Source organism: Polypterus senegalus, chromosome 1 (genome assembly GCF_016835505.1).
Source record: "Polypterus senegalus isolate Bchr_013 chromosome 1, ASM1683550v1, whole genome shotgun sequence".
Classification (NCBI taxonomy): domain Eukaryota; kingdom Metazoa; phylum Chordata; class Cladistia; order Polypteriformes; family Polypteridae; genus Polypterus; species Polypterus senegalus.
In genome coordinates, this window is record NC_053154.1 from 320,843,685 (window position 1) to 320,865,346 (window position 21,662).

Here is a 21,662-nt window from a genome sequence, read left to right on the forward strand (position 1 = left end):
TTCTTCATAATAATTATTCACAATGGCTCCAAAATCCATACTGACCCCTACTCTCTCTTCTGTTTCTTTTTCCGGTTTTCTTTGTGGTGGCGGCCTGCGCCACCACCACCTACTCAAAGCATCATGATGCACCAACACTGATGGACTGAAAGCCAGAAGTCTACGTGACCATCATCATCAGGTCCTTCCATGAGAACCCTAAATACAAAGAGGACTGTTTGACTAATGTTAGGTAGATTGCCCAGAGGGGACTGGGTGGTCTCGTGGTCTGGAACCCCTACAGATTTTATTTTTTTTCTCCAGCTTTTGGAGTTTTTTTTTGATTTTTCTGTCCACCCTGGCCATCGGACCTTACTTATTCTATGTTAATTAATGTTGACTTATGTTTATTTTTTATTGTGTCTTCTATTTTTCTATTCATTTTGTAAAGTACTTTGAGCTACATTTTTTTGTATGAAAATGTGCTATATAAATAAATGTTGACTGATTGATTGATTGATATATATATATATATATATATATACACTCACCTAAAGGATTATTAGGACCACCATACTAATACGGTGTTTGACCCCCTTTCACCTTCAGAACTGCCTTAATTCTACGTGGCATTGATTCAACAAGGTGCTGAAAGCATTCTTTAGAAATGTTGGCCCATATTGATAGGATAGCATCTTGCAGTTGATGGAGATTTGCGGGATGCACATCCATGGCACGAAGCTCCCGTTCCACCACATCCCAAAGATGCTCTATTGGGTTGAGATCTGGTGCCTGTGGGGGCCATTTTAGTACAGTGAACTTATTGTCATGTTCAAGAAACCAATTTGAAATGATTCGAGCTTTGTGACATGGTGCATTATCCTGCTGGAAGTAGCCATCAGAGGATGGGTACATGGTGGTCATGAAGGGATGGACATGGTCAGAAACAATGCTCAGGTAGCCCGTGGCATTTAAACGATGCCCAATTGGCACTAAGGGGCCTAAAGTGTGCCAAGAAAACATCCCCTACACCATTACACCACCACCACCAGCCTGCACAGTGGTAACAAGGCATGATGGATCCATGTTCTCATTCTGTTTACGCCAAATTCTGACTCTACCATTTGAATGTCTCAACAGAAATCGAGACTCATCTGACCAGGCAACATTTTTCCAGTCTTCAACTGTCCAATTTTGGTGAGCTCATGCAAATTGTAGCCTCTTTTCCTATTTGTAGTGGAGATGAGTGGTACCCGTGGGGTCTTCTGCTGTTGTAGCCCATCCGCCTCAAGGTTGTGCATGTTGTGGCTTCACAAATGCTTTGCTGCATACCTCGGTTGTAATGAGTGGTTATTTCAGTCAAAGTTGCTCTTCTATCAGCTTGAATCAGTCGGCCCATTCTCCTCTGACCTCTAGCATCAACGAGGCATTTTCGCCCACAGGACTGCCGCATACTGGATGTTTTTCCCTTTTCACACCATTCTTTGTAAACCCTAGAAATGGCTGTGCGTGAAAATCCCAGTAACTGAGCAGATTGTGAAATACTCAGACCGGCCCGTCTGGCACCAACAACCATGCCACGCTCAGAATTGCTTAAATCACCTTTCTTTGCCATTCTGACATTCAGTTTGGAGTTCAGGAGATTGTCTTGACCAGGACCACAGCCCTAAATGCATTGAAGCAACTGCCATGTGATTGGTTGATTAGATAATTGCATTAATGAGAAATTGAACAGGTGTTCCTAATAATCCTTTAGGTGAGTGTATAAATATATATATATATATATATATACATACACACACACACATATAGATACATATACATGCATATACATATGTACATACACATATATATATATATCCACATATATATATATATATATATATATATATATATATATATATATATATATATATATATATTTAGGGTGGGACTCAATTAAAAAAAATTATCTAATTAATTAGAGGCTTTGTAATTAATTAGTCTTGATTCATCACATGTAATCGCACACGTAAATTTGCCCCAAAGCGCAAATGTTTTTTTTTTAATTTAAAACGGTTTTAGTGGGCGACAGAATCAAATAATAGACATGGACATGAATATTGTAAACTCAAGCTCTTTTAATTTGTGAAAAAAAAATGCATTTAAACTGCATTTCAATTCAAATCAGAATTATCATCCGTGGCTAAAATTGGGCAGACTTAAAAATAAAGTGGTAGTTTAAGTACTTTAAGTAGATTTTCAGAATAGTATTGTCTTTAAATAATAATAACCAAAATTTCAACATAAAGTGCAGTTTTCTTCTTAGAAAAATAAGTCCGAAACATAAAAGTTAATTTGACCAGCTTCACCTTTAAACTCTGAGTAACCTTAGCCAAAATTATTTTGTACATTAGGCTAAAACAGTGTGATCATTGAACATTTTGTAATTAGATGTAATTAGAATTACTAACGGTAACGGAAGTCCAATGATCCCCAGTAAGAGCCACAAAGTCCGCTTTCTGTAATGCATCTAATTTTGCTTGCTTTTCAGTGTCATAAAGCTGTTGAATTTTACTTCAAATAGCCTCTTGGCACGGCAGTTGAAAAGTTGGATCACCTGACGCTAACTGTAGCACATTTTCTAACCCCCTATCTTCCACCACTGTTAGTGGTCTACAGTCCAAAGCAATCCATTTTGCGAGAGAATTTGTACGTTTGACCGATGCTGACTTACTAATTTTGGTCCTGAAGCCAGTCATTTCATCAGGTTTGGGCTGCCGACACCTTTTGCTGGTACTTAAACTCGTACTGCTAGTGCTAACAGCATACACAGTTTCTGTGCTCGCTGTAACATGTTTTGCATTTAGATGGTACCGTAAGGTTGAAGTGCGTTGGTGGTATGCAAACTCCTTCTTGCACAAAACCATTTTGAAATGAAATTTTCCTCCAATCAGTCCTAGGAACGCGCTTTCTTCCGACTCTTACATTTTTGTAGCTCTGATGTGTGCATCAATGTAATCGATGTACCAGGAAATCATGCATTGAGAGAAGTTCCCCTTTGCTTGGAATGCAAAGTCTGATTAAATGCATTATTTTTTAACGCGTTATGGAGCACATGCATCGAAGCTTCTCAGCTGTGCTTGTGCTAAGAAAAGGAAACATTTTAAAAATAACGTAACATGATTGTCTATGTAACCTTTTGTAAGTAGTGCCTGGAGGATACAGTGTGGAGAAACTCTATAGAGACAGCGTGTGTATTAACTTGCGGATTTTTCTGTGAGTATTTGGTGGCAGCGTGACAAAGTTGCTTCCGCAAGACCGCGTTAGCTGCGGAGCTCAGCTCAGAGCGAAATGAGGTGAATGGAAGGGGAGATGATGAGGTGACTCCCCCACCCGCCTTAACTGTCAATCCCCCCACAAACACAGTCTCTAAGAATTTGCATAAGCACAGCCCTTCAACAGCAATTTTTTTTTATTTATTTATTAATTTTATTACAATCAATACATAGCAATCAAGTTTTTACAAAAAAAAGAATTATGTTAAGAACAGATCGATCCCCACCCCAATTTAAGGCTTGTAAAAATACCTAAATTAATAAATTCTCTGTGCTTTATAAACTTATTTTAAAATATTACTGATTAGATCCTGCCATGTTTTGAAAAAAGTCTGTACGGATCCTCTAACTGAGTATTTGATTTTTTTCAATTTCAAATAATATAACACATCGGTTTCCCACTGACTTAAAAGAGGAGAGTTTGGGTTCTTCCAGTTTATCAGAATAAGTCTGCGTGCCAACAGTGTAGTGAATGCAATCCCAATTTGTTTGTCCTTCTCCACTTTAAGCCCCTCTGGAAGAACCCCAAACACAGCTGTTAGTGGGTTAGGAGGGATTGTGAGTCCAAGGCTGTCTGAGAGGTAATTAAAAATTTTTGTCCAGAATAATGTTAATTTGGAGCAGGCCCAGAACATGTGACCTAGTGAGGCTGGGGCTTGGTTGCAACGTTCGCAGGTTGGATCATGCCCTGGAAACATTTTGGAGAGTTTTAGACGAGACAGATGTGCTCGATATATAATTTTGAGTTGTATAATTGTTTGCTTTGCACATATGGAGCTCGAGTGAATTCTCTGCATTGCTACTTTCCACTCCTTTTCTGATATATTAATTGAGAGATCTTTTTCCCAGTGTCCTCTTGGATCTTTGAAAGGAAGGGATTGTAAAAGGATTTTATATATTGTAGAGATGGAGTCTAATTCCTCAAAATTCAGCAATATTTTTTCCAGCGTGGATGAGGGTGCAAGATGAGGAAAATCTGGAAGGTTCTGTTTAACAAAGTTCCTGATTTGAAGATAGTGAAAGAAATTTGTAGCTGGAATGTTAAATTTGGAATGTAATTGTTCATAGGATGCAAAGACGTTGTCTATATAAAGATCTCTAAGCAAGTTAATTCCAAATTTTTTCCAGATATTAAAAACTGCATATGTTTGTGAGGGTTGAAAGAGGTGGTTCTCTTGCAGGGGTGCCACAGATAGAAGCTTCTCCGTCTTAAAATGCTTTCTACATTGGTTCCAGATTTTAAATGAGTGGAGCACAATTGGGTTATTAGTGTATTGCCGATAACGTGTGTTTATTGGAGCGCACAGCAAGGAATACAAAGAAGTACTGCAGGATTTTACTTCTATTGCGGTCCATGCCTGTATATGTTCTTCTATTTGTGTCCAGGTTCTTATCGACGGTATATTTGCCGCCCAGTAATAAAACTGGAAGTTAGGTAGAGCCATGCCGCCTTCTGCCTTTTGTCTTTGTAGGGTCGCTCTTTTGATGCGTGGATGTTTAGAATTCCAAATAAATGAGGTCCAACAGCAATTTTAACTTAGTTACAAAGTGATCAAAACTCTCGTTTATATCCTGCGTCCTCTCATTAAACTTGTATCCTTCATTAGTCGTGGGCATGAGAAACGCCAGCGGCAGCCTGTCTATGAACTTAATTTAAACTTTAGGTTTACACCGTGCTTTGTTTCCGAAGTAGCAGCACTCATAAATATGGTTGTGCATGACAAACGTCAGTGGGAGCCTGTCTATAAACTTAATTTAAACTTACGGTTTACACCGTGCTTTGTTTCCACAGTAGCTGCACTTATGAATATGCTTGTATATGTCACTCGCTCGCTTCTTATTGTTTCGCTGCCTTCTCAATTGTATAATGCATGTTTTCTTCAGCGTTTTTTGGAGCTCTTCCTTGTTTTCTACGTACTGCGCTCACAGTCAGTTCACGTGATTACGTGGGAGGCGTGATGATGTCACACGAAACTCCGCCCCCCACGGCCATCAAGCTGAACTCCATTATAGTATATGGAGAAAAATAGGTTCCTATTATGACCATTAGGCGTAGAATTTCGAAAGGAAACATGCCTAACTTTTGTAAGTAAGCTGTAAGGAATGAGCCTGCCAAATTTCAGCCTTCTACCTAAACGGGATGTTGGAGAATTAGTGATGAGTGAGTGAGTGAGTCAGTCAGTGAGAGCTTTGCCTTTTATTAGTATAGATAAAGAGTCAGCCAGCACCTGTGGACTCCCCCAGGACAGAACAGCGGCTACTGTGTGCCTTAGCTTGATTATCATGGTATCAAATCAGGGTCTGCACAATCAATTTTTTCTCCTTTACGGGTGTAGCAATATTTCAAGAAAGACGGCCTGAATATTTTTAATTAGACTTCGTTGTTTTAGGCAAGGATGGCACAGTGGTGCAGTGATAGCGGGTGGAGTTTGCATGTTCTCCTCATGTCTGCGTGGGTTTCCTCCCACAGTCCAAAGACATGCAGGTTAGGTGCATTGGTGATCCTAAATTGTCTCCTAGTGTGTGCTTGGTGTATGTGTGTGTGTGTGTGTGTTTGTGTATACCCTGTGGTGTGCTGGCGCCCTGCCCTGGGTTTGTTCCTGCCTTGCACCCTGTACTGGCTGGGATTGGCTCCAGCAGATCCCTGTGACCCTGTGCTAGGGTATAGCAGGTTGGACACTGACTGACTGACTGACTGTTTTAGACATTATGTGTCAAACCATCTGTCACGTACAACATGACAGTAGACTAATTGTGAGGCATGTGGTGTGTTGGCTGATGAAGCCCTTTAAAGTTGGGGTTTTAAAGCATTATGATAAAAGGAAAATCTGATTTTTTTCCCTTTGCTTTAATGTGAAGGTCTTAGCATTAAACACCATTCATGGATCTCAGGTTTAAAAATGAACAGGACAGAAACAAATGCAAAATGATTCTTTCAGGGTACAAGACAAGTGTTTAGTTTAGAAAAAACTGATTCAAGTATACTTATAGATAGATAGATAGATAGATAGATAGATAGATAGATAGATAGATAGATAGATAGATAGATAGATAGAAAGGCACTATATAATAGATAGCTTTCGTCCCCTTGAACTCTCAGACCAAACGCCAGACGCCAGATAAAAGTCTAAATATTAAATTTATTAGGACAATAATGTGCACAAAGCACCCTCCACTTCACTATATTCATAAACAATAACCAATACAATAAATCAATAACCAATCCTCCACTCCCAGACATGTTGTTCGTTTCCTCCCAACTCAGCTCGTCTGTCTGGGATTTCCCACAGTCCTTTATAGTCCACGACCCGGAAGTGCTTCTGATCTCTCAGTCCATGTGATTATCCAGCACTTCCGGGTCAGGTGAAAACTCTTCTTCTTCATCCTGGAAGTACGTCATTTCCTCTGTCGCTGTGCCTAAGACGTACTTCCAGGTTATAGGGAAAATAGCGGTCCCTGCTCCCCCCTGCAGTGTCCCCTGGTGGTCCCCATGGTATCCAGCAAGGCTGTGATGAAAAACTCCACTGTCCATGATGCCCTGCTGGAACTCGGAGCACCTCTATGTTGCAAGAAGGGCTCCACCTGGCGGCCTGGGGGTATTGGCCGGAATGAACGGCCGGCCATATCCCACAATAGATAGATACTTTATTACTCCCAAGGGGAAATTCACATACTGCAGCAGCAGCATACTGATAGTAAAATAGAGAAAAAGTTAGAAAAATAAAGTCGTACATGGAGCTGCTGGTTATAGATCAAAACTGAGTAGAAATGAAATCAAAAAAACACTACCCTGTGAAGGTGTCTGGCTGTAAGTTTTCCTAATGACGGTAAGTTAACCATTTAAAATTACTAGAAGTCTGATTGTGGAAGTGAAGTGGAAAAACAGATCAGTGAAATACTGTTGCTGTTGCAGTGACACAATGCCAAAACTAGTGCGGCTAAAACAAACAACCATCCTTTGACAATCAAATGTCAGCTTTTGTCTTCGAATAAGGCCATTCAGATCATATTCGAATAGCAATGTTTGATCTGACGGCCCGATATCATTAAACTGTCACGTATCAGATAGTCACGTCATGTCATTTTCTAATTCGCTCAATCCAGACCAGGGTCACGAGGATGCTGGAGCCAATCAAAGCTAGTTTAGGAACCAACCTGGGACAGGGCACCAGTCCATCACATCATGACCACACACTGTGGTGTTATGGGTCCACGGCTCTCTCAGCAAAGGCCAGTTTTTAAAAAATAAATAATCACCGCGCTCGCGGCTTAGTGAGGGGGCGTGGTGGCTGTAGCGGATCTCAGGGCGATCTGCGGTGTGGGCGTTTCTCACCGAGTGCACAGGTGAGGGACTGCCCACATCGGTGATTGTTCCTGGGGTTGCTAATGTGCTGTAGCTGCTATGGCCCCTCTCAATATATAGAAGCGCGAGTCGGCTAGGGACGGAGAAGAACAACAAAAAAAGAGAAGGAAACGAAGGTTGCTGGAGAAAGCAGGCAGGGCGAGCGATAGATAAGATAGATAGAGAGAGAGAGGGAGAGAGAGAGAGAGAGAGAGAGCACTTGCAGGTAGCTGTGTGGAAGCCTGGGTGTTTGGCCGTCACCTGGGTGGGAGTCGTAGTAGTGTTCACTCCCACTGAGTGAACGAGTAGCGGGAATGACCATTGAAGGGAGACTGGCTGCGTAAGACAGAGAAGGCATCGGGAGTCGGGAGATTTGGTGGTGGATTCCCCCAGCGTGTGCGTCCTGGCCGTTGGGTGAGAACCAAGTCTCGGGCCTGGGATGAGTGCGCGGCCGAAGCCGGGAATCAGGAGGCCTCCAGACCCGTGTTGATGAGTGAATGAAGGACGACTGAGAGAGAGAGAGAGAGCGTCTCGCCTGTTGCAAAGTCCAACGAGAGAAGCAGGTGAGACGCTAGTGTAGGAGAAGCACCAGGCTTATTGATTTTAAGGACGGCTTCCTGCATTGCGTTTTAACCTCATTTTTAAAGGATTGTTCTTTTGATTGAACTTTTGAACCACTGCACTATACTTTGAACACTGTTTTGTTGACTATTTTAATAAAAGCACTTTGCACTTTTTACATCATCCCCTTGCTATGTTGTTGCCTCACTGTCTGGCTCATCTCGGTTATAACTGTCGACGGTGTCGGGTTCAAGGGCTCCCGAACAGCAGATGGCATCATGGAGCTGAACCCACATCGTCACACACACCCTCACACCAAACACCCACTAGGGCCAATCCACCCAAACTAAACCAGAGGCCCCCAGAAGAAACCCACCCAGACACAGGGAGAACATGCAAACTCCACGTAGGAAGGACTCGGGATGTAAACCCTGGTCTCCTTACTGCAGGGCAGCAGTGTTACCACTGAGCCGCCCTGTGTCAAATAGTTAAAGTCAAAATCAGACAAGTAACTAGCAAGACTGAACTGTTAGTGCAAACTGATTGGTAATGTAGGCGCCTCCATGATGGAGTCTTCCTCAAGTCAAGCAGATACTTGTATGTGAGTTAACAGTGTAATGGCCTGAAGGTGGAGAGAGCTAATGATGCGTCCTGACTTTTACAGCATGGCACTTGTTTAATGACCGTGATGGGCGGTTTATTCCTGGCACGCTTGAGGTCTGAGATGAAAGGTATTTTCTTCATGCATCTCCTTTCGTAAATGTCGGTTATGAATAGGAGCCTCGCTCAAGTGATGAACTGGGCCATTTTCACCAGGGACTTGTACTCTGCAACACTCAGTGTAATTGACATGCCACATTGTGACACTTTGCCCTCAGTCTGAACAAGATGAAAGGTCAAAGACACAGCCATTTAAACAAGCTCGAAACACACGCAGTATTAAAGCTGTCATTGGAGTCAAACCAACTGTCTGGATGGAATGTTGATGCTTCCCCAAGGCAGTTGAATTTGTACTCTACTGCTCAGGGTCAAGTATGGAATACCAGTGAGACCTACAGAATGACAAATATACAGGTGCACCTCAATAAATTAGAATATAATTGAAAAGTTCTTTTAATTTAGTAATTCAATTCAAAAAGTAAAACTCATATATCCTATAGATTCATTACACATAGAGTGATTTATTTCTTTTCATTTTGCTGATTGTGGCCTACAGGTAATGGAAACTGAAAATTCAGTATCTCAGAAAAGTAGAATATTGTGAAAAAGTTCAATATTGTCGACTCGTGTTGCCACACTCCACTCAGCTAATTAACCCAAAACACCTGCAAAGGGGTCCTGAGCCTTTAAATGGTCTCTCAGTCTGGTTCAGCAGGCCACACAATCATCATGGGGCAGACTGCTGACTTGACAGTTGTTCAGAAGACAGTCATTGAGACCCTCCACAAGGAGGGGAAGCCACAAAAGGTCATTGCTAAAGAAGATGGCTGTTCACAAAGTGCTGTATCCAAGCATATTGATGGAAAGTGGAGTGGAAGGAAATAATGGCGCAGAGAAAGGTGCACAAGCAACAGGGATAACCGCAGCCTTGAGAGGATTGTGAAGCACAGCCCATTCAACAATCTGGAGGGGATTCACAAGGAGTGGACAGCGGCTGGAGTCACTGCTTCAAGAGCCACCACACACAGACATGTGTATCCGGGATGTGAGCTACAACTGTCACGGCATACCTTGTGTCGAGCCACTCCTGAACCAGAGACCACGTCGGAAGTGTCTTACTTGGGCTAAGGAGAAGACGGTCTGGATTGTTACTCAGTGGTCCAAAGTCCTCTTTTTAGATGAATGTCAATTTTGCATTTCATTTGAAAATCAAGGTCCCAGAGTCAAGAGGAAGAGTGGAGAGGCACAGCATCCAAGTTGCTTGAGGTCCAGTGTGACGTTTCCACAGTCAGTGACGATTTGGGGAGCTATGTCATCTGCTGATGTTGGTCCACTGTGTTTTATCAAGTCCAAAGTCAGAATAGCCGTCTACCAGGACATTTTAGAGCACTTCATGCTTCCCTCTGCTAAAAAGCTTTATGGAGACACTGATTTCATTTTCCAACATGACTTGACACCTGCCCACACTGCCAAGTACCAATTGTATCAATTGTACCAATACCTGATTCAATGACCTTGGTGTGTATCACTGTGCTTGACCGGCCAGCAAACTCGACTGACCTAAACCCCTTCATAGACAGTCTATGGGGTATTGTCAAGAGGAAGATGAGAGACACCAGAGCCAACAATACAGACGAGCTGAAGGCCGCTGTCAAAACATCCTGGGCTTCCATAACACCTCAGCAGTGCCACAGGCTGATCGCCTCCATACCAAAGTAATTCATGTAAAAGGGGCACCGACCAAGTATTGAGTGCATACATGGACATACTTTTCAGTAGGCCAACATTTCTGTATTAAAATCTTTTTTTTTATTGGTATTATGCAGTATGCTGTCACCATCCTGCTCCACTGACAGACTGAGGAGATCATTCCTCCCCCACACTATGCGACTCTTCAGTTCCACCTGGAGGGGTAAACGTTTATACAAATTATACAAATATTACAATTATTATACAAAGTTATTGTCTGTTTTACCTGCATTTTTTCACTCTTTAATCTAATATTGTTTCTTTGTATCAGTATGCTGCTGCTGGAGTATGTGAATTTCTCCTTGGGATTAATAAAGTATCTATCTATCTATCTATCTATCTATCTATCTATCTATCTATCTATCTATCTATCTATCTATCTATCTATCTATCTATCTATCTATCTATCTATCATGCCTTTCATTCCCCCTATCTATCTATCTATCTATCTATCTATCTATCTATCTATCTATCCATTCTAATTTTCTGAGATACTGAATTTTCAGTTTCCATTACCTGTAGGCCATAATCAGCAAAATGAAAAGAAATAAATGCTTGAAATATATCACTCTGTGTGTAATGAATCTAATGTATTTTATACATGAGTTTCACTTTTTGAATTGAATTACTGAAATAAATTAACTTTTCGATGATATTCTAATTTATTGAGATGCATCTGTAAGTGTAAATGTAAAATTTGTATTCAAATTGGAAAACATAAGATCACCACAGAATATTAATTATGACACAAAAAAAAAAACACCTGTGGGGTGTCGACACCATTTCTATGACCCAATGACATTCAAATTTGGATATGTTATACTTCTGTAATTTTATACGTGTAAGAAATGTGCATTGTTGATGGTTGTTTTTATGTCACTTTTCATCCTGTACAGTATGTTGCCATTCCAGTGATGTCATTGGGATACTAGGGCTCAGGTTGCATCTTTAATTTGTTATGCAGTCCATGTCTTTAGATTGTTTGTCAGCATGTAACATCGAGAAAGAGCGAGAAAGACAATAATAATAATTGTTTTGTCTTGTAGAGTTCTACATTACTCAACTTTCCCCATTTTTATTCTTTAACCAGGGCGCTTTGCCTGCTGCTCGCTTCACTCGCCAACCCCTTTCCCCTCCCCCCCATCAAGTACTACGCGCCGTTGTGAAGGGGTGGGCTGAATGCACCCCAAGGAGACGCGGTCTTCCTCCTCCGAAACCCCTCTTAAATGGTGATACAATGAGAATCAAATAACAGTTGATTTTTTTTTACCTCCTCTTTGCTCGATCAACTGCTGGCTTGCCGCTGCTCCTGTGCAGTGGGATCTGCATTTCGTGTGGTGCTTCGAATGTTTAAATGCCTGTACAGCAGCTTCCTTGTTTCACTGCCTTGTCTCTCTTCTCTCCCAGGCATCCTCAAACACTATTCAATCTCTTTTCGCTGTTCCGTTTTTTCACTGATTAACATTTTCCATTTGTTTGCACTAATATGGTCTTTACTCTACGGCTATGCACCATTGTAAAGAGGGGGACTGAAAGCACCCCAAGGAGATGCGGTTGCTCCTCCGAAACCCCCTCTTAAACGGTGATACAATAGGAAGCAAATAACAGGTTTTTTTTTTTACCTCCTCTTTGCTCGATCAACAAAGCAGTTTATTCCAGGGACCTAAATGCAATATTTGTATAGTTTGTGAAGCTGCATGTAAGATTATGATTGTGCTGTGACCATCACCAAAAGCTACCAGTTAGACTGTCACGTCAAACAACACGCTACCTTTATTTATATTCCCAGTCAATGGTGATTTATTTCACTCATGTGGCATGGATTTGATGTTTTTCAAGAAATGTAAAATGCAAAATATAGCCCAGTTGCTACATGATTTGTGACACCTCAAGCAGGTATTGCAGCCAAATCAGATGCCCTGGGCATATCGAATATCTCCATCAACATTCTGAAATAATCAAACCGTTATCTGCATCTTATTCACACCAGTCCTGACTCCTCTCTCCTATCTATAGGTTTCCAAGTACAGATCTAGCACTGATAATGCCAGCCAAGGCATTTTTTGAGGTGATGAATGCCCGGATGGCATGCTCCATAAATAATTAGCAGTCTGCATTTAGCTGGTATTCATGGTTTCCTATTAGGTCACATCTGTCTAAAGAATTAAGTTTAATTTGTTATCCAGATTCTGGAATGATGTTGGTACACGGTGTAAGGAATGGCTGGCAGGCTTACCCAGCTGGGACACCCAGGAAAAGGAAGGGTCAGGGGAGGAGGAGAGCATGCACAGGGCTTTATCTCTCCCGAGTGCTAGATAGCAGACCCTTGTGGCAGTGCCATGGTTCCCCTTAGGGCATTATGGGAATTGGAGGTCTGTGACTCAGCCCTGTGCTGCGGGGCCTGCAGGGTCCTACTTCATGGGGGACAAGCCTTACCTGGAAGTGCTCCCGGGCCAAGCCTTTGGGACACCAGAACTACATCCGCAGATTACTTAAAAAGAGCTGCCTGCCTCTGCGCCGAGAGCAATAGTCGGGAGGAAGAAGGACAAAGCTTGCTGGAGTTGCTTGCTGGATCGTATTGTATTGAGGATTAGTTGTGTTCTGTTCTGTGGATTGTATTGTATTGACCCCCTTTTTTTTTTTGACACCCACTGCACACCCAACCTACCTGGAAAGGAGTCTCCCTTTGAATTGCCTTTCCTGAGATTTCTCCCATTTTTTTTCCCTACAAGGGTTTTCTTTCTTGTCTTCTTAGAGACTCAAAGCTGAGGGGCTGTCAAAAGACAGGGCCTGTTAAAGCCCATTGTGGCACTCCTTGTGTGATTTTGGGCTATGTAAAAATAAATTCTATTGTATTGGAGGAGGAGTGGAGGCGGAAGCAGAGAGAGACAGAGAGATAGGAAATAAGAAGAAGAAGTACTGTCGGCATTATTATTTGTGCTTTGTACTGTGCTGACTAGTGGGAAACAGAAAGGAAGAGTTTCCCACAGAAAAAATAAAAGTCGTGTGTGTGAAACAAGTTGTGTCTGTGTTGGGTAAGGGAAGCTGGTGCACCCCCTGCAGGCAACAATGATCATATCGGATTTGAATCACTTGCAAAATTCATTTGAACAGTCAAACAATAAAATCAGATATGTGCCAATAGTCAGAACTGATAGCAAACTATAGACTTAAATGCAGCCCGTACAGACTTTTCAAATCATTTTTACAATTTTGACTTTTTTGAAAAATTGCTCTGGGATTGGAGGTTGGGGCTCATTGCATCCCCAGTATAAGATTATGGCAGTTGCCCCCATGGATGATGCCTTTGGTTCCAATACCCTGTGAATAGACAGTGTGGCCAGGTACGGGAATGATGGGACCTCCAAACAACAAAGAAAGTTTGGGGAGCCAACCGGCTTGTCCCCTTTATTGTCCGTGGACAAATGTAAAGTAGGAAAAACAAATAACGCTGTGGGTCGTGCATCCCATATGTTGGAAATGATAATAAACAAGGCAAGCGGATCTCCGTCTGGCTGATGCTCAGGCCAATAAATGGCGTCTCCTTCTGGAATGCCTGGGATTTTATGGCATCGGCACGTTATTACATATCATGACTGAGCCTGTGAGGAGGTTCTCCGATGCACATGTGTGACAATAGCTCCTGACATCTTAGAACTAGAGGATAGCAGCTATGCCGACTATGAAGCCTTTTTAACAGAATGATATCTCATCCCCTAACCCTGCTTACGATTGGACGAAAGGAGTGAAAAGTATAGAAAGTTCTAGAAATAGGGTGACAAATGAGGAAAGCAAATGGAAATGCTGAGTTAATTAAGAAAGCAATGTGAAAACTCTGAAAGCGTCCATCTTAAAAAAAAAAACAAACTTGTAAGCTGAGAAAGTGTAGCTTCAGGACAGCTCCCCTCACTTGGGCCTAAGACGTACTTCCAGGTTATAGAGAAAATAGCAGTCCCTGCTCCTCCCTGAAGCGTCCCCTGGAGGTCCCCATGGTATCCAGCAGGGCTGTGATGAAAAACTCCACTGTCCATGATGCCCTGCTGGAACTCGGGGCACCTCTATGTTGCAAGAAGGGCTCCACCTGGCGGCCTGGGGGTATTGGCCGGAATGAACGGCCGGCCATATCCCACGATAGATAGATACTTTATTAATCCCAAGAGGAAATTCACATACTGCAGCAGCAGCAGCATACTGATAGTAAAATAGAGAAAAAGTTAGAAAAATAAAGTTGTACATGGAGCTGCTGGTTATAGATCAAAACTGAGTAGAAATGAAATCAAAAAAACACTACCCTGTGAAGGTGTCTGGCTGTAAGTTTTCCTAATGACGGTAAGTTAACCATTTAAAATTACTAGAAGTCTGATTGTGGAAGTGAAGTGGAAAAACAGATCAGTGAAATACTGTTGCTTTGCAGTGACACAATTCCAAAACTAGTGAGGCTAAAACAAACAACCATCCTTTGACAATCAAATGTCAGCTTTTGCCTTTGAATAAGGCCATTCAGATCATATTCGAATAACAATGTTTGATCTGACACATCTGGGATGAGTGCACGACTGAAGCCAGGAATCAGGAGGCCTCCAGACCCGTGTTGATGAGTGAATGAAGGACGACTGAGAGAGAGAGAGAGAGCGTCTCGCCTGTGACAAAGTCCAACGAGAGAAGCAGGTGAGACGCTAGTGTAGGAGAAGCACCGGGCTTATTGATTTTAATGACGGCCTACTGCATTGCGTTTTAACCTCATTTTTAAAGGATTGTTCTTTTGATTTAACTTTTGAACCACTGCACTATACTTTGAACACTGTTTTGTTGACTATTTTAATAAAAGCACTTTGCACTTTTTACATCATCCCATTGCTATGTTGTTGCCTCACTGTCTGGCTCATCTCGGTTATAACTGTCGACGGTGTCGGGTTCAAGGGCTCCCTATCTATCTATCTATCTATCTATCTATCTATCTATCTATCTATCTATCTATCTATCAGTTATATAGTGCCTATCTATCTATCGATCTATCTATCTATCTATCTATCTATCTATCTATCTATCTATCTATCTATCTATCTATCTATCAGTTATATAGTGCCTATCTATCTATCTATCTATCTATCTATCTATCTATCTATCTATCTATCTATCTATCTATTCTAATTTTCTGAGATACTGAATTTTCAGTTTCCATTACCTGTAGGCCATAATCAGCAAAATGAAAAGAAATAAATGCTTGAAATATATCACTCTGTGTGTAATGAATCTACTGTATTTTATACATGAGTTTCACTTTTTGAATTGAATTACTGAAATAAATTAACCTTTCGATGATATTCTAATTTATTGAGATGCACCTGTAAGTGTAAATGTAAAATTTGTATTCAAATTGGAAAACATAAGATCACCACAGAATATTAATTATGACACAAAAAAAAAACACCTGTGGGGTGTCGACACCATTTCTATGACCCAATGACATTCAAACTTGGATATGTTATACTTCTGTAATTTTATACGTGTAAGAAATGTGCATTGTTGATGGTTGTTTTTATGTCACTTTTCATCCTGTACAGTATGTTGCCATTCCAGTGATGTCATTGGGATACTAGGGCTAAGGTTGCATCTTTAATTTGTTATGCAGTCCATGTCTTTAGATTGTTTGTCAGCATGTAACATCGAGAAAGAGCGAGAAAGACAATAATAATAATTGTTTTGTCTTGTAGAGTTCTACATTACTCAACTTTCCCCATTTTTATTCTTTAACCAGGGCGCTTTGCCTGCTGCTCGCTTCACTCGCCAACCCCTTTCCCCTCCCCCCCATCAAGTACTACGCGCCGTTGTGAAGGGGTGGGCTGAATGCACCCCAAGGAGACGCGGTCTTCCTCCTCCGAAACCCCTCTTAAACGGTGATACAATGGGAAAAAAATTTCTTTTATTTTTTTTTACCTCCTCTTTGCTCGATCAACTGCTGGCTTGCTGCTTCTGCTGTGCTGCATTATCTTCACTTTGCTTGCCTACCGCTGACCACCCCCTCCCCCGCCAGCAGTACGTGCCGTTGTGAAGGGGTGGGCTGAATGCACCCCAAGGAGACGCGATCGCTCCTCCGAAACCCCTCTTGAATGGTGATACAATGGGAATCAAATAACAGCTGATTTTTTTACCTCCTCTTTGCTCGATCAACTGCTGGCTTGCCGCTGCTCCTGTGCAGTGGGATCTGCATTTCGTGTGGTGCTTCGAATGTTTAAATGTCTGTACAGCAGCTTTCTTGTTTCACTGCCTTGTCTCTCTTCTCCCCCAGACATCCTCAAACACTATTCAATCTCTTTTCGTTGTTCCATTATTTCACCGAGTAAAATTTTCCGCTTGTTTGCACTAATGTGATCTTTACTCTCATTTTTTGGAGACTTTAGAATTTTCCTACTTCCATTATCTCTAACCTCTTCTGCATGTTTATCACGGTACTTGTTTCCAAAGACTGTAATATGACATGACCTGCCCATCTCAAAGAAAGTGAAAGTGTCTCTCTCTGTCTCTCAAAGATCTCATGACTTTTTTTGTACATCAGCCCTGGAGCAATTTTCAGGTTAAGGGCAGCACTTCCAGATACCAGCACAGATCCTTCATTTCTGAGCCACCACTCTGCCCCAAACTGATTAATTCCCCTCATTTGTTCTCCCCAGCCAGTCTCTTGCAAGAAAGACATGCTGAATCTGTGCATGGATTGGATGGCGAGATTGTCTTCTTTAAATATGTCACAGAGGGAAACAGTAAACAGAAATTATGAGTAAATGTTTAAAAGTAAGAATTATACTTCAATTTCATTGACTTTTGCACTCATATTAGGTTAAGCAGTTTATTCCAGGGACCTAAATGCAATATTTGTATAGTTTGTGAAGCTGCATGTAAGATTATGATTGTGCTGTGACCATCACCAAAAGCTACCAGTTAGACTGTCACGTCAAACAACACGCTACCTTTATTTATATTCCCAGTCAATGGTGATTTATTTCACTCATGTGGCATGGATTTGATGTTTTTCAAGAAATGTAAAATGCAAAATATAGCCCAGTTGCTACATGATTTGTGACACCTCAAGCGGGTATTGCAGCCAAATCAGATGCCCTGGGCATATCGAATATCTCCATCAACATTCTGAAATAATCAAACCGTTATCTGCATCTTATTCACACCAGTCCTGACTCCTCTCTCCTATCTATAGGTTTCCAAGTACAGATCTAGCACTGATAATGCCACCCAAGGCATTTTTTGAGGTGATGAATGCCCGGATGGCATGCTCCATAAATAATTAGCAGTCTGCATTTAGCTAATATTCATGGTTTCCTATTAGGTCACATCTGTCTAAAGAATTAAGTTTAATTTGTTATCCAGATTCTGGAATGATGTTGGTACACGGTGTAAGGAATGGCTGGCAGGCTTACCCAGCTGGGACACCCAGGAGAAGGAAGGGTCAGGGGAGGAGGAGAGCATGCACAGGGCTTTATCTCTCCCGAGCGCTAGATAGCAGACCCTTGTGGCAGTGCCATGGTTTCCCTTAGGGCATTATGGGAATTGGAGGTCTGTGACTCAGCCCTGTGCTGCGGGGCCTGCAGGGTCCTACTTCATGGGGGACAAGCCTTACCTGGAAGTGCTCCCGGGCCAAGCCTTTGGGACACCAGAACTACATCCGCAGATTACTTAAAAAGAGCTGCCTGCCTCTGCGCCGAGAGCAATAGTCGGGAGGAAGAAGGACAAAGCTTTCTGGAGTTGCTTGCTGGATCGTATTGTATTGAGGATTAGTTGTGTTCTGTTCTGTGGATTGTATTGTATTGACCCCCTTTTTTTTTGACACTCACTGCACACCCAACCTACCTGGAAAGGAGTCTCCCTTTGAATTGCCTTTCCTGAGATTTCTCCCATTTTTTTTCCCTACAAGGGTTTTCTTTCTTGTCTTCTTAGAGACTCAAAGCTGAGGGGCTGTCAAAAGACAGGGCCTGTTAAAGCCCATTGTGGCACTCCTTGTGTGATTTTGGGCTATGTAAAAATAAATTCTATTGTATTGGAGGAGGAGTGGAGGTGGAAGCAGAGAGAGAGATACAGAGAGATAGGAAATAAGAAGTAGAAGAAGTACTGTCGGCATTATTATTTGTGCTTTGTACTGTGCTGACTAGTGGGAAACAGAAAGGAAGAGTTTCCCACAGAAAAAATAAAAGTCGTGTGTGTGAAACAAGTTGTGTCTGTGTTGGGTAAGGGAAGCTGGTGCACCCCCTGCAGGCCACAATGATCATATCGGATTTGAACAGTCAAACAATAAAATCAGATATGTGCCAATAGTCAGAACTGATAGCAAACTATAGACTTAAATGCAGCCTGTACAGACTTTTCAAATCATTTTTACAATTTTGACTTTTTTGAAAAATTGCTCTGGGATTGGAGGTTGGGGCTCATTGCATCCCCAGTATAAGATTATGGCAGTTGCCCCATGGATGATGCCTTTGGTTCCAATACCCTGTGAATAGACAGTGTGGCCAGGTACGGGAATGATGGGACCTCCAAACAACAAAGAAAGTTTGGGGAGCCAACGGGCTTGTCTCCTTTATTGTCCGTGGACAAATGTAAAGTACGGAAAAAGAAATAACGCTGTGGGTCGTGCATCCCATATGTTGGAAATGATAATAAACAAGGCAAGCGGATCTCCGTCTGGCTGATGCTCAGGCCAATAAATGGCGTCTCCTTTTGCAATGCCTGGGATTTTATGGAATCGGGACCGGAAAGGGTGGGCTGAATTGCAATCTATGGGTGGATTCTTGGTCCTGTGGGGAAGAATTAGAAGATGAGGTTAGCGGCAGCGCCCCCTCTCATCTCGGCACGTTATTACATATCATGACTGAGCCTGTGAGGAGGTTCTCCGATGCACATGTGTGACAATAGCGCCTGACATCTTAGAACTAGAGGATAGCAGCTATGCCGACTATGAAGCCTTTTTAACAGAATGATATCTCATCCCGTCACCCTGCTTACAACTGGACGAAAGGAGTGAAAAGTATAGAAAGTTCTAGAAATAGGGTGACAAATGAGGAAAGCAAATGGAAATGCTGAGTTAATTAAGAAAGCAATGTGAAAACTCTGAAAGCATCCATCTTAAAAAAAAAAAAAAACTTGTAAGCTGAGAAAGTGTAGCTTCAGGACAGCTCCCCTCACTTGGGCCTGGAATGCACTTCATGGACCTGTTTCCAATTTCACGGGACAGTTTAGGCGGGTCGACCGGAAATACCGATATTTTTAGCTATTACTGGCGGCAAGAGGAGCTGCTCCCTCTTCTTTTTTTTTTCTACTTTGCACACATCATCCTGGTGGGGTTTTTTAGTGCTTAGATTAACAGCCTTTAGCCACCATTTCATGACCCTGAAAGGCTACAGCCTGTTTGACAGGAGATGAATTACAGAAGACCGGGGACATCGCGGATGTAATCTGTTTCAAATCTGAACACGATGTGGATGGTGTCAGCCAAATGCAGGAATGTTGAACTAAACCTGCAGAAGTCATTTGGCTGCGTGTTGTGGTGTGCGCAAGGACGGGATCTTCACACGAGGCCACACATGTTCTCATTCAACAGCCAAAGTGACCTTTGACTCGGACAGTCCTGCCCCCATTCATGGAGCTGGTGTTTGGGAATCACTACGTGGAGGAGACAGGCCACCTTCACCGAACTCGGTTTCATACCAGTCTTTACATTTATTGATTTGGTTGACGCCTTTATCCAAGGTGACTTACAATATTTATGATAAAATTGGTTTTCCAGCTGGAGCCCAGGCAGTTAAAACGATTTGCTAATAGTCACACAGTGCCAGTAGAGGGATTTGGGGTTTGATGTCCAAAGCCTTAACCACGACGGTTGAGTTGCTTGATCTGAACATTAAGCTTCATGACTGCAGGTTTAAGTCACTCATCCTCCTTGTACTTGAAATCTAAACACAACGATATCCTTTATTTGCAGAGTGCAGCGCATTCAGAAAGCATTCAGGCCCCATCACGTTTTAGACATTTGATTACATGGCGGTGTAAGTCGTTCTGCTTGATTTTTACCTACCAGAATGACAAAGCAAAAATCAGGATATTAGAAATGTGTGCAGGTTAGGTGAGATTAGGGAACATGCACTTTTACAGAGTATTGCCTCACCCACCACACAACGAAACAGCTCGGGATCCCGGTTGGCAACCCCCCCAAGGCAGACACGCGATCCAGTCCCACCCTCTGGAAATGACCAATCTATCTGCCGCAGCCAGGTGTTATGTGGGCGACCCCTTGGTTTGGTCCAGCTAATTGGTGTTCAACAATGAGGATCCTGCGAGCCGGACCATCCTCAGCGAATTGCGCCACATGTAACTGGCGCTCCCTCACAATGCAGGTAATATGCCTCGTTCGGATCTCCATGAGCAACACAAAGTCGCACCAGGGGTACCCAAGGATTCTCTGAAGAGACACAGTCCAGTCTCGAGATAGATAGATAGATAGATACTTTATTAATCCCAAGGGGAAATTCACATAATCCAGCAGCAGTATACTGATACAAAAAAACAATATTAAATTAAATAGTAATAAAAATGAAAAGAATTAAAATAAAATTACTGTTCGCATTTACTCCCCCGGGTGGAATTGAAGAGTCGCATAGTGTGGGGGAGGAACGATCTCCTCAGTCTGTCACTGAAGCTACTCCTCTGTCTGGAGATGATCCTGTTAAGTGGATGCAATGGATTCTTCATGATTGGCAGGAGTTTGCTGCCCGTCGCTCTGCCACGGATGTCAAACTGTCCAACTTTAATCCTACAATGGAGCCTGCCTTCTTAACAAGTTTGTCCAGGCGTGAGGCGTCTTTCATCTTTGTGCTGCCACCCCAGCACACCACCGCGTAGAAGAGGGCACTCGCCACAACCGTCTGGTAGAACATCTGCAGCATCTTACTGCAGATGTTGAAGGATGCCAACCTTCTCAGAAAGTATAGTCTGCTTTGACCTTTCTTACACAGAGCATCAGTATTGGCAGTCCAGTCCAATTTGTCATCCAG